The following is an 11407-nucleotide window of genomic DNA, read 5'->3' on the forward strand; positions in this document are numbered from 1 at the left end:
ACAGTCGGATACGGCCGCTGAAAAATAAATTTATCCCTACCTCCTCGACGAGGTCCCGGCGGTGCTTTCACCGGCCCTCCTCTTCGAAGGCCTGCCCGGTGCAGGAACAAATTTTCTCGGTATCGTCAAACGCCTCCCCTGTAAAAGGCACGACAATACGGTGGGCGAAGCAGAGTAAGAACATCCTCTTAGAAAAGGTGTTTCTTGATTACTTACCCGTGAAGCAAGAAGAAGACCAGGATAATCGGCGGTGATGGCCACTTCCGTGCCATCATAGCTCGTCTGGTAAAACACCCCCTCCGCGAGCACCACAAATATATCCGGATCCTCTTCGAACCCAGGATCAAGCTCCCGGTTGTGGTCCTCCGGCTGTGGGGCGGGACTATGGAATCCCTCGGTGACCTTTCGCCAGTGCTGTCGTAAGCAAACAAACCAGAAATTTACCAAAGGCAATTCGGAGATGGAGGGAGTATAAACAGAGGGGTCAGGCCTTACCAAACTGGGAGGGTTATACATAGAGTACACGTCTCTGAGCTTGATGCGAAGAAATTCCTTTAACTCCCCTTTGAACAGTTCGGCTAATATCTTAGCCAAAGCGGCAGGGGTATCTGGACCTTTCCGGCCACAGCGAGAGGCGTCATCCTCCCCATTGTAGTCCCACATGGGAAGCCCTCTGTATTGGAGCAGTTGAACCCCTCGCGCTATGGAGATCGCCATCACCTCGATTACTATGAGCCCGGACTGAGCGAGTTCTTTTATCTTGCTCATTAGCTGACGAACCTCCACGCCGTCTTCTTCTTCAAGACTCCGGGGACGCCAACTATGGCGTTTCTTCAGTGGGACGACCGCAAATTCGGGAAGGCCCTTTCGAACCGTATCGGGAAGCGGAACGTCCTTGATATAGAACCATTCGGAGGGCCAGCCATCGGGTGCCTTCCTTGGTGTGCCGGATGGATATCCGGTATCGGCGACGTGCCATACTTCGGCTCCGCCCACTTCAAAAATAGACCCTTCGTGATTGCGCAGGACGAGGCAGAACAACTTCCTCCACAACTCGAAATGAGCCTCGACGCCCAGGAATAATTCACACAAAGTGACGTAACCCGCAATGTGCAGAATGGAGGCCGGAGTGAAATTGTGCAGCTGGAGGCCCTAGTACTCCAGAAGCCCTCGGAGGAATGGATGGATTGGAAATCCAATGCCACTTAGCAGGTAGGGGACGAAACATACTCGCTCTCCCCCAGACGGATTGGGGAAGTCCTCTGCCTGAGCCCCCTCATTGAAGGAAGCTAGCCCCGTCCGAACAGGGACTAGATCTGCAGGGGGAAGGAATCCCTGCGTTTGCAACTTCGTCAACTGGCTATGAGACACAGAACACCTCTCCCACTCGCCTTTCTCTGGGCCGGGATGAGCGGAGGAGCTAGGAACGCTGGCCATGCTGAAATGGTCTCTCCTAAGCAGTCTCTGGAGAGTTCTTTTGCGTGGCACTGGATGGATCTAGATCTAATCCCTTTAAATAGGCGCCCTTCCTTACGTAGAGGGGGTGTTATTCGCAAAAATACCCTAACTTTCCACATTCGCTTGACACGTGGAGGATGAAGATTATTTAAAATGCGCGGAAGCCAAGGAGGCGACACTGGATAGATGGCCGAATACATTACTTGGAGATCATCGAAGGAGGAACCTCCCTTGCAATGCCGAAGACCATGTGCGTGCCGAGCACCTCGCTATTGAAGACTGGTTCAGGGGCTACTGAGGGAGTCCCGGATTAAGGGGTCCTCGGGCGTCCGGCCTGTTGTCCATGGGCCGGACTAATGGGCTGTAAAGATATGAAGGTCGAAGACAATACCCATGTCCGGATTGGACTCTAATTGGCGTGGAAGGCAAGCTAGGCGACCTGTTATGAAGATTCCCTCCTATGTAACCGACCTCATGTAACCCTAGATCTCTCTGGATAGGATAGATTCATTACCATATACTCATAGGCTAGACTTCTAGGGTTTAGCCATTACGATCTCGTGGTAGATCAACTCTTGTAACACTCACATTCATCAAGATCAATCAAGCAGGAAGTAGGGTATTACCTCCATAGAGAGGGCCCGAACCTGGGTAAACATTGTGTCCCCTGACTCTTGTTACCATCGATCCAAGACGCACAGTTCGGGACCCCCTACCCGAGATCCGCCGGTTTTGACACCGACAGCTACCACATGAGAAGGCCAAGCACCAACGACCCCAGGAGGTGACGTGAACGGGACAGGCCCTCCAAACAAAGCTCAGTCGTTGGATTTATCGACGCTGCAGGGACGGGCCCGAGCACAGACGCCGTGCCTGGCCTTCTTATGCGAAGATCCTAAAGAAAGACAATCGATGCGCGGCTCCCGCGGTGGGTGACAATCAAGTAGCTGATAATCATAGATAGATCATGCATGGAAAGCGAACTAGCTTAGGTAAATGCAAGAACGATACACGCCACCGGGTCGGACCCGAGCGGCCTGGGGATGATGCAGCCCGAGGGGCGCCCCCAACAGAGTAAGCTAAAGACGTAAAAGGATACATGCCGCAGGGATAGGCCCACGCAGCCTGGGAATGATGTAGCCCGGGGGGCGCTCCCAGCTAAATAAACTTGGAAAATGTTACCTGGTTCCGTTGTCGAAGGGATGTTGGGGTAGCTGAAGGTGCGGCGAAGGGGTTGCTCCTCATGAGCCACCGGGGCCCTGAGCCTCGGGAGGCTCTGGGGGTCCAGGCGGATCCTAAGGGACCGTCCCATCTCCGCCAGGACTGCGTGATGCCTGGCCTCCTGACCCGCCAGGATGCTCCGCAGGTTGCATTGGAAGGCGGCTGCCACGTTCGGTAGGCCGAATGGCATGCGAACATAGCTGTGAGGTGGCCCCTCGCAATGTCCCACGCGAGAAGGCCAGAAGAGCTCCTGAGATGCGGCCCTGTTGAGCCCTGAGATGTCGGCGCAGACGCACAGCCCGCCATCCTCGCCTGGATGGGGATCAGCGCCAGGTGGGTGGCAGTCGCCCCGCATGGCTCTTGCATCCTGCAGCTCCTGAGTGGCCTTGATGATGAACTCCTGAGCGACTGGCGCTCCACGCCCAGTGTCCTCCTGAGGGAAATGTGCCGCAAAGCACGCCTCCATGTTATGCCAGAGCTCCTCCCTCGTGATGTTGGCTAGGTCTGAGGCTCTCCAGAAGAAAGCCCCCGAGCCCTTCCCGAGGAGGGCGCCGGGCGCGCCTTCCTATGTGAGGGAGGGTGGTGCCCTAGGCGCGGGTGCCGATCCTGATGTTGCACACGCCAGAGGTGCCGCTCCGCTGAGGCCCTGTGCGGAGTAGCTGCTTCTTCTTCTTGGGGGCGGCCTCAGGAGGGTACTGCGCACCATTGTTGTCGGGGTCTTCGATCGCTGCGGCTTGGAAGGCGCGCTCGAGGGAGCACACTGCATCTCTTTCTTCGCAGGGGACGGTGATGATCCCGCCGCTTCCTGGCATCTTGAGGACGTTGTAGCCATGCTGGGTCACCGCCATGAACTTGGCTAGGGCCGGATACCCGAGGATGGCATTGTACGGCAAATGGATGTGGGCAACGTCAAAGTCGATGAGCTGGGTGCGGTAGTTGTCATGTTGTACGAAGGTGACAGGGAGGCGGACCTGCCCTATCGGGGTGGTGGAGCCGTCGGTCCCTCCTGAGAAGGGCTTGCTATGCTAAAGCTGATATTATGGCACTTGGAGGCAGTCGAATGTCTCGACGGACAGGACGTTAAGCCCTGCGTCGCCGTCGATGAGGGTGTTGGTGACTTGTACGTTGCTGATGACGGGTGAGCAGAGCATCGGGAGGGCGCCAGCGATGGCCGCGCACTTGAGCTGGTCCGCGGAGCTGAAAGTGATGGTGCACTTGGACCACCTGAGCGGGCGCATGGCCTCAAGCCTGGGAAGGACTGCTTTCACCTCGCGAGCAAACTACTTGAAGATACGCCGAGAGGCTGGGGCCTGAGCTCTGCCCAAGATGCAGGCGATAGCACGCGTTTCCTGTAAGCCCCCAGCCCCCTCGTCCTGATGGTGGTCGTCATTCCTTCTTGGCGGTGGCGGTGGCGGAGGAAGACCAGCATTGCCCTGAGGGCGGTCCTCGCGAGACTGGTCCCTCCATGCGCCCTCACGAGGCTGGTCTTGCCAGCGGTCCTTGCGATGCCGGTCGCGCCACTCCTGGCGGGGGCCGCGATCGTCCCAGCGTCCTCCGCCTCGTCCTCCTCCTCGGTCGTAGCCCCGGTAGTTGTGCTCGGGGCATCGACCGAAGCATCCATCTCGAATGGCCTGGAGCTCTTGACAATCATTGGTGTTGTGGTTGTGTACATTGTGGAAGGCGCAGAACGGTCGGCTGCTCTTGGACGACTCGGGATGGTCCCGGCCGTGCTTCGTATCTGGCTCCGCCGCGAGCACGGCTAGTGCCTTGTGCTTCATGTCCTTGGCCTTGGCTTTCTTCTCCTCTAGGTCAGTACCCGGGAGCTCGAGGAGGGAAAGGCGCCCCTCCTCAGCCCTTGCGCACTTGGTCGCCAGGTTGAACAGCTCCAAATCCGTGCATAGCTCCTCGTGGATGGCGAGCTCCTCCTTCATCTTGACATCACGGACGCCATCAGAAAATGCTGAAATGATGGCCTCGTCCGTCACCTTGGGGATCTTGAGGCGAACGCTGTTGAAGCGTTGGATGTACTTCTGCAGGGTCTCTCCTGGCTACTGCTTGATGCGGCGCAGGTCACCCGCGGCCGCAGGGCGGTTGCGAGTGCCTTGGAAGTTGGTGACAAAACGGTCGCGCATCTCATCCCAGGAGGAGATCGAGCCCGGGGGCAGGTTCAGGAGCCATGAGCGAGCACCATCCTTGAGAGCCATGGGGAACTAGTTCGCCATGACTTTTTCGTCGCCGTTGTCCGCCTTGACGCTCAGCTTGTAGAGCTGCAAGAACTCCGCGGGGTCGGGGGTGCCGTCGTAGGTAGGAGGCAGGTCTGGCTTGAACTTGCCCGGCCAGGTGACGCTACGCAGCTCGGGAGTGAAGGCGCGGCAGCCTGCTGTGTCCACCGGGGCCCTATGCTGATGCGGAGCTTGCCTTGATGCCCGCGCACCGCCGCTGCAGGTGGCACGCGGTCTTGTCGCAGTGGCGCTGGGAGCACGGGCGCATTCTCTTGCGGCCAGGGAACTTCTTGGCAGCTTCCTTCTTCTCGCGCGGGCGCCCGATGCGGTGGGTCGCGCCTGGGGGCCGCGCTCCTCGGTGCCAGAGCGTCGTCTTGGTGCAGAGGTGGTGGAGGCGCTCCGTGAGCCACGTCTCCGGCAGCTGGCGGAGCGCGAGGCACTGAGAGGGATGGCGCAGGGGAGCCCCCTGCGGCGCTGACGAGCTTGGTGATGCGGTCCAGCCAGTCCTTGTAGAGGTCGTCGACTGGGCGGTAGCGCAGGAGCTCACGTGCCATGAGCAGTGCGGCCTGGGCGTCCCTGGGAGCGCGACGAGCGTGAGACGACGAGCCGGCTGGGGTTAGCGACAGGGTGGCGGTGCAGCCATCTCGCCGCATAGAGGGGTGCAGTAATGAAGCTTGCTGCTCGTTTCCCGTCGGGCCGGTGGCGGTGTTGGTGGCGGGTGATGGGGAACGACGGGGAGGCCCGTCGACAGGAGCGGTCTGAGCGACGCGGGTGGCGAGGGTGGTCCGACGCTCAGCGCGGGCTCGACGAGCGTCCGCCATGGATGCGACGAAGCGATGGGACGTGCATCAGCGGAAGGAAAGCTTCTACGCACCCCTACCTGGCGCACCAAATGTTGGATTTCGGGTTCCGGCAAAGCCTTGAGGTTCAAACACTGGGGTGCGCACGAAGATCTCTCTCTCCCTAGATCGTTATCACAACAATCGCAGGTCCTAGCTCAACGAACCCAAAGAACGAGAGACACAAGGGTTTATACTGGTTCGGGCCACCGATGCAGTGTAATACCCTACTGCAGTGTGGTGTGGTGGATTGCCTCTTGGGCTGAGGATGAACAGTTACAAGGGAAGAACATCCTCCTGAGGAGAGGTACTCTTGTGCTTGGTGAACTTGTGTGGTTGAGGATGATCTGAATGATCCCCCTTGCTACGATGGTGGCTAGTCCTATTTATAGAGGCCCTGGTCCTCTCCCCAAATATTGAGCAAGAAGGGATCCCACAACAGCCAAATTCGAAGGGAGACAACTAGTACTATTTATCCTGACTAAACATGGTCTTTGCCTGCCAAAGGCTCTGGTGGTGACGCCGTCTTGGGCTCCACAGTGACCTCCGTCCTGTCATCCTGCTGGTCTTGGTCTAGTTGCACCGATATGGAAACCTTTGACTCATGCCTCGGGACTCCTCGCCTGCGCTTGCCTCTTTTGCACCAAAGAGGAAATGAGGACACTGGGTGCTAGCGCCCACCTGGCTCCAGTCGTCATGGCTTACGTCACATGAACCTCGTGAGGTACCCTTTACCTTGATCCCTCCGCCCCTCACGAGCCTGCCTGGTGAGGCCGTCCCCGAGGAGGTCTTGTGTCGTCCGCCTCAGGAGGCTTGGCCCCTCGCGAGGGTCTTGAGTGTTTGCTAGTGAAGATGGGCCGTACAGGGCCGCTCGTGGAGCCACGGCGTGGGCCGCAGGCAGGCAATTCTGGGGACCCCCGTTCCCTTGACGCCGACAAAGATTGGCACCTATGATAGCGTGCCTCTCCGGGTGCTCAGGGTCCAAGGGAATCTTCTTTGTCTCTTTGGCCTGCTAGAAGGAGCCCTGGGTCTCTGACTCTTTGGTTTCTGGGAACATGTCCGGCTGCTTGCCGGCCATGGCTTCTCAGCAGCAATCACAAGGGACTCGGCCAGCCGGCTGCTGGCAGCAGCACAGGCAGACGACTACTCATAGTCTCCACTGATCGAGATAATGCCCTTGGTTCCTGACATCTTCATCTTGAGGTAGGCATAATGAGGCACTGCCATGAACTTGGCTAGAGCAGGCCGGCCTAGGACCACATGGTAAGGGCTCTCCAGGTAAACCACCTCAAACCAAATCGCTTCTCGGCGGAAATGATCCTTGTCTCCGAAGAGGACATCTATCTTGACTTTGCTGATTGGTGAGCAGGACAAGCCAGGCACAATGCCGTGAAAAACAGTCCGACTGGGCAGCAGCTGCTTCTCTTTGATCTTCAACTTCTCCATGGTGTCACGGTAAAGGATGTTGATGCTGCTACCGCCATCTATCAGAATCAGGGAGAACCGAGCAGCTCGCCTCTCTGTTGGAAGGGTAGCATCCAACACCAGGGCATAGGAACCGGGAGAAGCCATTGTCGGATCTCGGGTTCCAGCAAAACCCTCAAGGTTTGAACACTGGGGTGCGCGCGAAGATCTCCCCCTACCAAATCACGCCCTTAACCTCACCGGGATCTCTAAGCTTAGCTCGACGAACTCGCAACACAAGAGACACAAGATTTATACTAGTTCGTGCCACCGTTGTGGTGTAATACCCTACTCAAGTGTGGTGTGGTGCATTGCCTCTTGGGCTGAGAATGAACAGTACAAGGGGAAGAACAGCCTCCTGAGGTGAGGTGTTCTTGTGCTTGGTGAATGTGTGTGGGTGAGGATTACTCAAGATGAGATCTCATGGGTGAGGATCCGATGTCTCCTACTGTGGTGGCTAGCCCTATTTATAGAGGCCCTGGTCCTCTCCCCAAATATTGAGCGGAAAGGGATGCCACAACGGCCAATTTGAAAGGGGACAGCTAGTACAAGCTATTCTGACAAAAGTGGTATTCGCTTACCAAAGGCTCTGGTGGTGACGCCGGCTTGGGCTCCACGATGACCTCCGTCTTGCCGTCCTGCTGGTCTTGGTCTCGTTGCACCGATATGGAAACCTTTGCCTCATGCCTCGGTACTCCTCGCCTGCGCTTGCCTCCTTAGCACCAAAGAGGAAGCAAGGACACTGTGCGCGCTGGCGCCCGCCTGGTCTCGATCATCATGGCTTGCGTCATGAGAATCTCGCGAGGTTTGCCTCGCCTTGATCTCTCCGCCCCTCGCGAGCCAGCCTTGTCAGGCCACTCCCGAGGATGTCCTGTGTCGTCCGCCTCGCGAGGCTTGGCCCCTCGCGAGGGTCTTGAGTGCTTGTTGGTGAAGATGGGCCATATGGGCCCACTCGCAGTGCCACGCCGTGGGCCGCAGGCAGGCAAGTCTAGGGACCCCCATTCCAAGAACGCCGACAGGCATCACTTCCGGGTGGTCAGCATGGCTCCAGCTGATGGGCTTCTTGGACCAATGCATGAACTCTGGAGCAGTTGAGGCAACTGCATTCACTTCACGGTGCTACTGACGTCGGATGTGCCTATCGTTGGCCACACTGGTGAAGATAATGTAGGCACCATGTTCTTTGGGGTAATCGTCTTGGATTGCACCGACTGCTGGACGGGTGGTCGGCTGCTGAGGAGGCGGAGCCGGTGGGCCAGCAGGCGGAGGTGGCAGTCCTTCTCCCTTGGCAACGCGGACAAGCTAGTGGCACTTCCGACTTGTATGGTTGGATGGCTTCGCACTGTTGCGGAACTTGTAGGGGGCATCGAGGGTCTCCTCAAAGGAGAAACCAGGCAACCAAGCCGGCTTGCCGCCTTTCTGATGCTTGGGGGGTGGCTGCCCTTCAGGTTGTTGATCCTCAACTGTCGCCACCTGCCGGCTGGGGGAAGCTGGCTGGGATGCTTTGCGCTTGTTGTCGTTTGGCTACTGGCACCAACTGTTGTTTCCAGCCGGCGTTCAAGGAGCCGGAGGGAGCACCTTCCTAGAAGCGTCCACTCGAAGCTCCGACTTCATGGAGGAGTCGACAGTGGCGTACTTGTCTGCTATGATCAGTAGTTCGTCGAGTGTTGCCGGCTTGTCGCAGAGGAGTCAGTGTTTGAGCAAGGTGCCCTCTCGGCACCTGGAAGTGAAGTATTCGATGGCTTGGACCTCATGCACCCCTTCGCAGGAGTTGCACAGCTCGGCCCACTGCGTCAGGTAGTCGCGGGTGGACTCGTTGGGGCCTTGGACGCACACTGAAAGCCGGCGAGGCTTCGGAGGCCGCTTGTAGGTGCTGGTGAAGTTGCGGACGAAGACCTCGGTGAAATCTACCCATCTGTTGATGCTACGAGGCTTCAGGCTGTTCAGCCATGTCCGGGCCGTGCCCTGGAGCAAGAGCAGAACGTACTTCACGGCAACACGCTTGTTACCATTCGCTATGCTGACGGCCGTGGAGTAGTCGACCAGCCAGTCTTCTGGCTTCATAGAGCCGTTGTACTTGGGCGTATCTTGTGGAAGCGTGAACCCTTTGGGAAAGGGCTGGTCGCGGATGCGGGGGCCGAAACAAGGCGGGCCCAACGTGTCTTCTTCTTCTAGCGTCAGGGATCCATTGAGACGGTCGATCCGGTGGTGGGCATCATTCTCTCCGATTCCTTCTCAGCGGCCCAGCCGGTCATGAGAGTTGGGTGGTTAACAGGCGGCGGGGAAGCACGCCTCTCCCTATGAGAAGGAGGAGGAGGTGGATAATCGTCCCGTCATTCCACTGCTCGAGGGTGACCATCTTGGTCGCGCTTGATGGTCAGGCGTGTGCGGCTGCGACTAGCAGCCGGCTCTTTGTCTCGTCTATCGTGGACGCCACCAGTCGGTGTCCGGGTGGTCGCCCTTGCTCTTAGCGAGGGGGCGGGTTCTCAACCCGCTGATCGGGTTCTTCGGAGCGGCAGCCGGCTTCTTGTTGTGCGGCAGCCGCATCAATGAGCTGCTGGACACGCTCTATCTTGTAGTGACGCTCGTCGCCCTCGAGGTGGTCCAGCTCGTCTGTTGCCGCCTGGGCAGCTCGTATGTTTTCCTTGGGCGTGGCATAGACAGGGCGATCTTCCCCAGACATGCTGGCGATGGCAGCGCCGCGCTGCTGGATCGTGCCAATGCGGCTGGGCCCGCCGGCAGCCGGCGTGCCGCCAACGGCGTGGTCAATCTCGCGCTGGTGGGCCTCTGAGAGGCATCTCAATGTGGCCTACTTCTCGGCGCTTTCGACGAGCGAGATGCGGTGGGCTTCCAGCATCTCGGCGTCGACGTCTTCTGAGATGGGCGCAGACAGGTCCCGCAGGGCCCCTGCAGCGGGTCTTGAGCGCCACCAGAGGCTCCGTCGTGGCTGATGACGAACACCTCCATGACGGTGCTGCCACTGCTGTCGGCGCGTGGGATAGGGTCGTTGATTAACCACCACCTTGGTGAGGAAGGCGTCAAGCAATGCCCTGTCGGTGTCGATCGACTCCAGGTCAGATGCCGGCTCGTTGGCAATGTCAAGCTTGCCAAGGAGGTCGAGGAGGCAGCTCTCTGAGCTGGCTGCTCCCGCGTCGGGGGCGGGGTCCTCGGAGAGGCGGACCTCGTCGATGAGGTCAGTGAGGCAGCTCGTCGCGCAGGCGAGCTCAGCGCCTTGCAGCGCATCGGCGCAAGTGCCATTGGGCATGCCAGGCAAGCTACACTCGCTAGGGAGGAAGAGGGTTCCCGTCTAGAACAGATCTCCGGACGACGGTGCACCTAGCCCCATGATGGGCGCCAAATGTCGGGGGTGTCGTGCGACATATGCCAAAGGATGGCTTATCATGGAGGGGGCTAATAGTACGTTGCCGGTGCCAGGAAACGGGATAAGGTGCAAATATGCACGCCGGTGAATCTTACTCAGGTTCGGGGCCCTCCTAGGAGATAACACCCCTAGTCCTGCTCTACGGGATCTCCGCATGATAAGTTAAGCAACAATGGTGGCTACAGGCTTGCTCCTTGAGCTGTTTCTCTAGAGGGGGAAGAAGAGCAAGGCTAGCCCTAGCTTCCTCTCTCTATATGTGTGTGTGAATGAACTAAGGTCTAAACCCTTTGCATGCGTGCCCTGGGGGATTTATATAGGCCTACCCCCCAGGGGTACAAAGGTAATCTGGCTGGGTGTAGGACCCGGCTGTTAGTGTCTCTGGCTGCCGGCTACTCCGCTGGCTGATGGGGCCCGCCGCCCGTTGGCCCCTGCCGGCTGTCTCGTACTTCGCAGACAGGCCGCGCCCGCCGCTCGCGGGTCTTGCTGGCCGCTCAGCACTGTAGCGATGCTGGAAATGATGTGTGCTTTGTCGGGGGAGGCGTGGCTACAGTACCATCGCCTCGCGGGCGATCACTGTAGCCATTCCCCATCTCTCCTGATTAATGGTGCACGGGCTTTGAGGGAGGGGGAGGGCCACCTGATAGCAGTCGGCCTCCCCTCATGCCGACTGGTCCGTGCTTGCTGCCTTCTGGCTTCTCACTGACAGGTAAGGCCCACCGCCTGTGGGCTGTACCGACAGCCCATAGTGGGGGCATGGCCTTCTCTGCCAGGGGTGGCGTCATGGGCGGAGTGGCAACAGTGCCGCGCCGGATGGGAGATCT

Source organism: Aegilops tauschii, chromosome 4 (assembly GCF_002575655.3).
Source record: "Aegilops tauschii subsp. strangulata cultivar AL8/78 chromosome 4, Aet v6.0, whole genome shotgun sequence".
Classification (NCBI taxonomy): Eukaryota; Viridiplantae; Streptophyta; class Magnoliopsida; order Poales; family Poaceae; genus Aegilops; species Aegilops tauschii.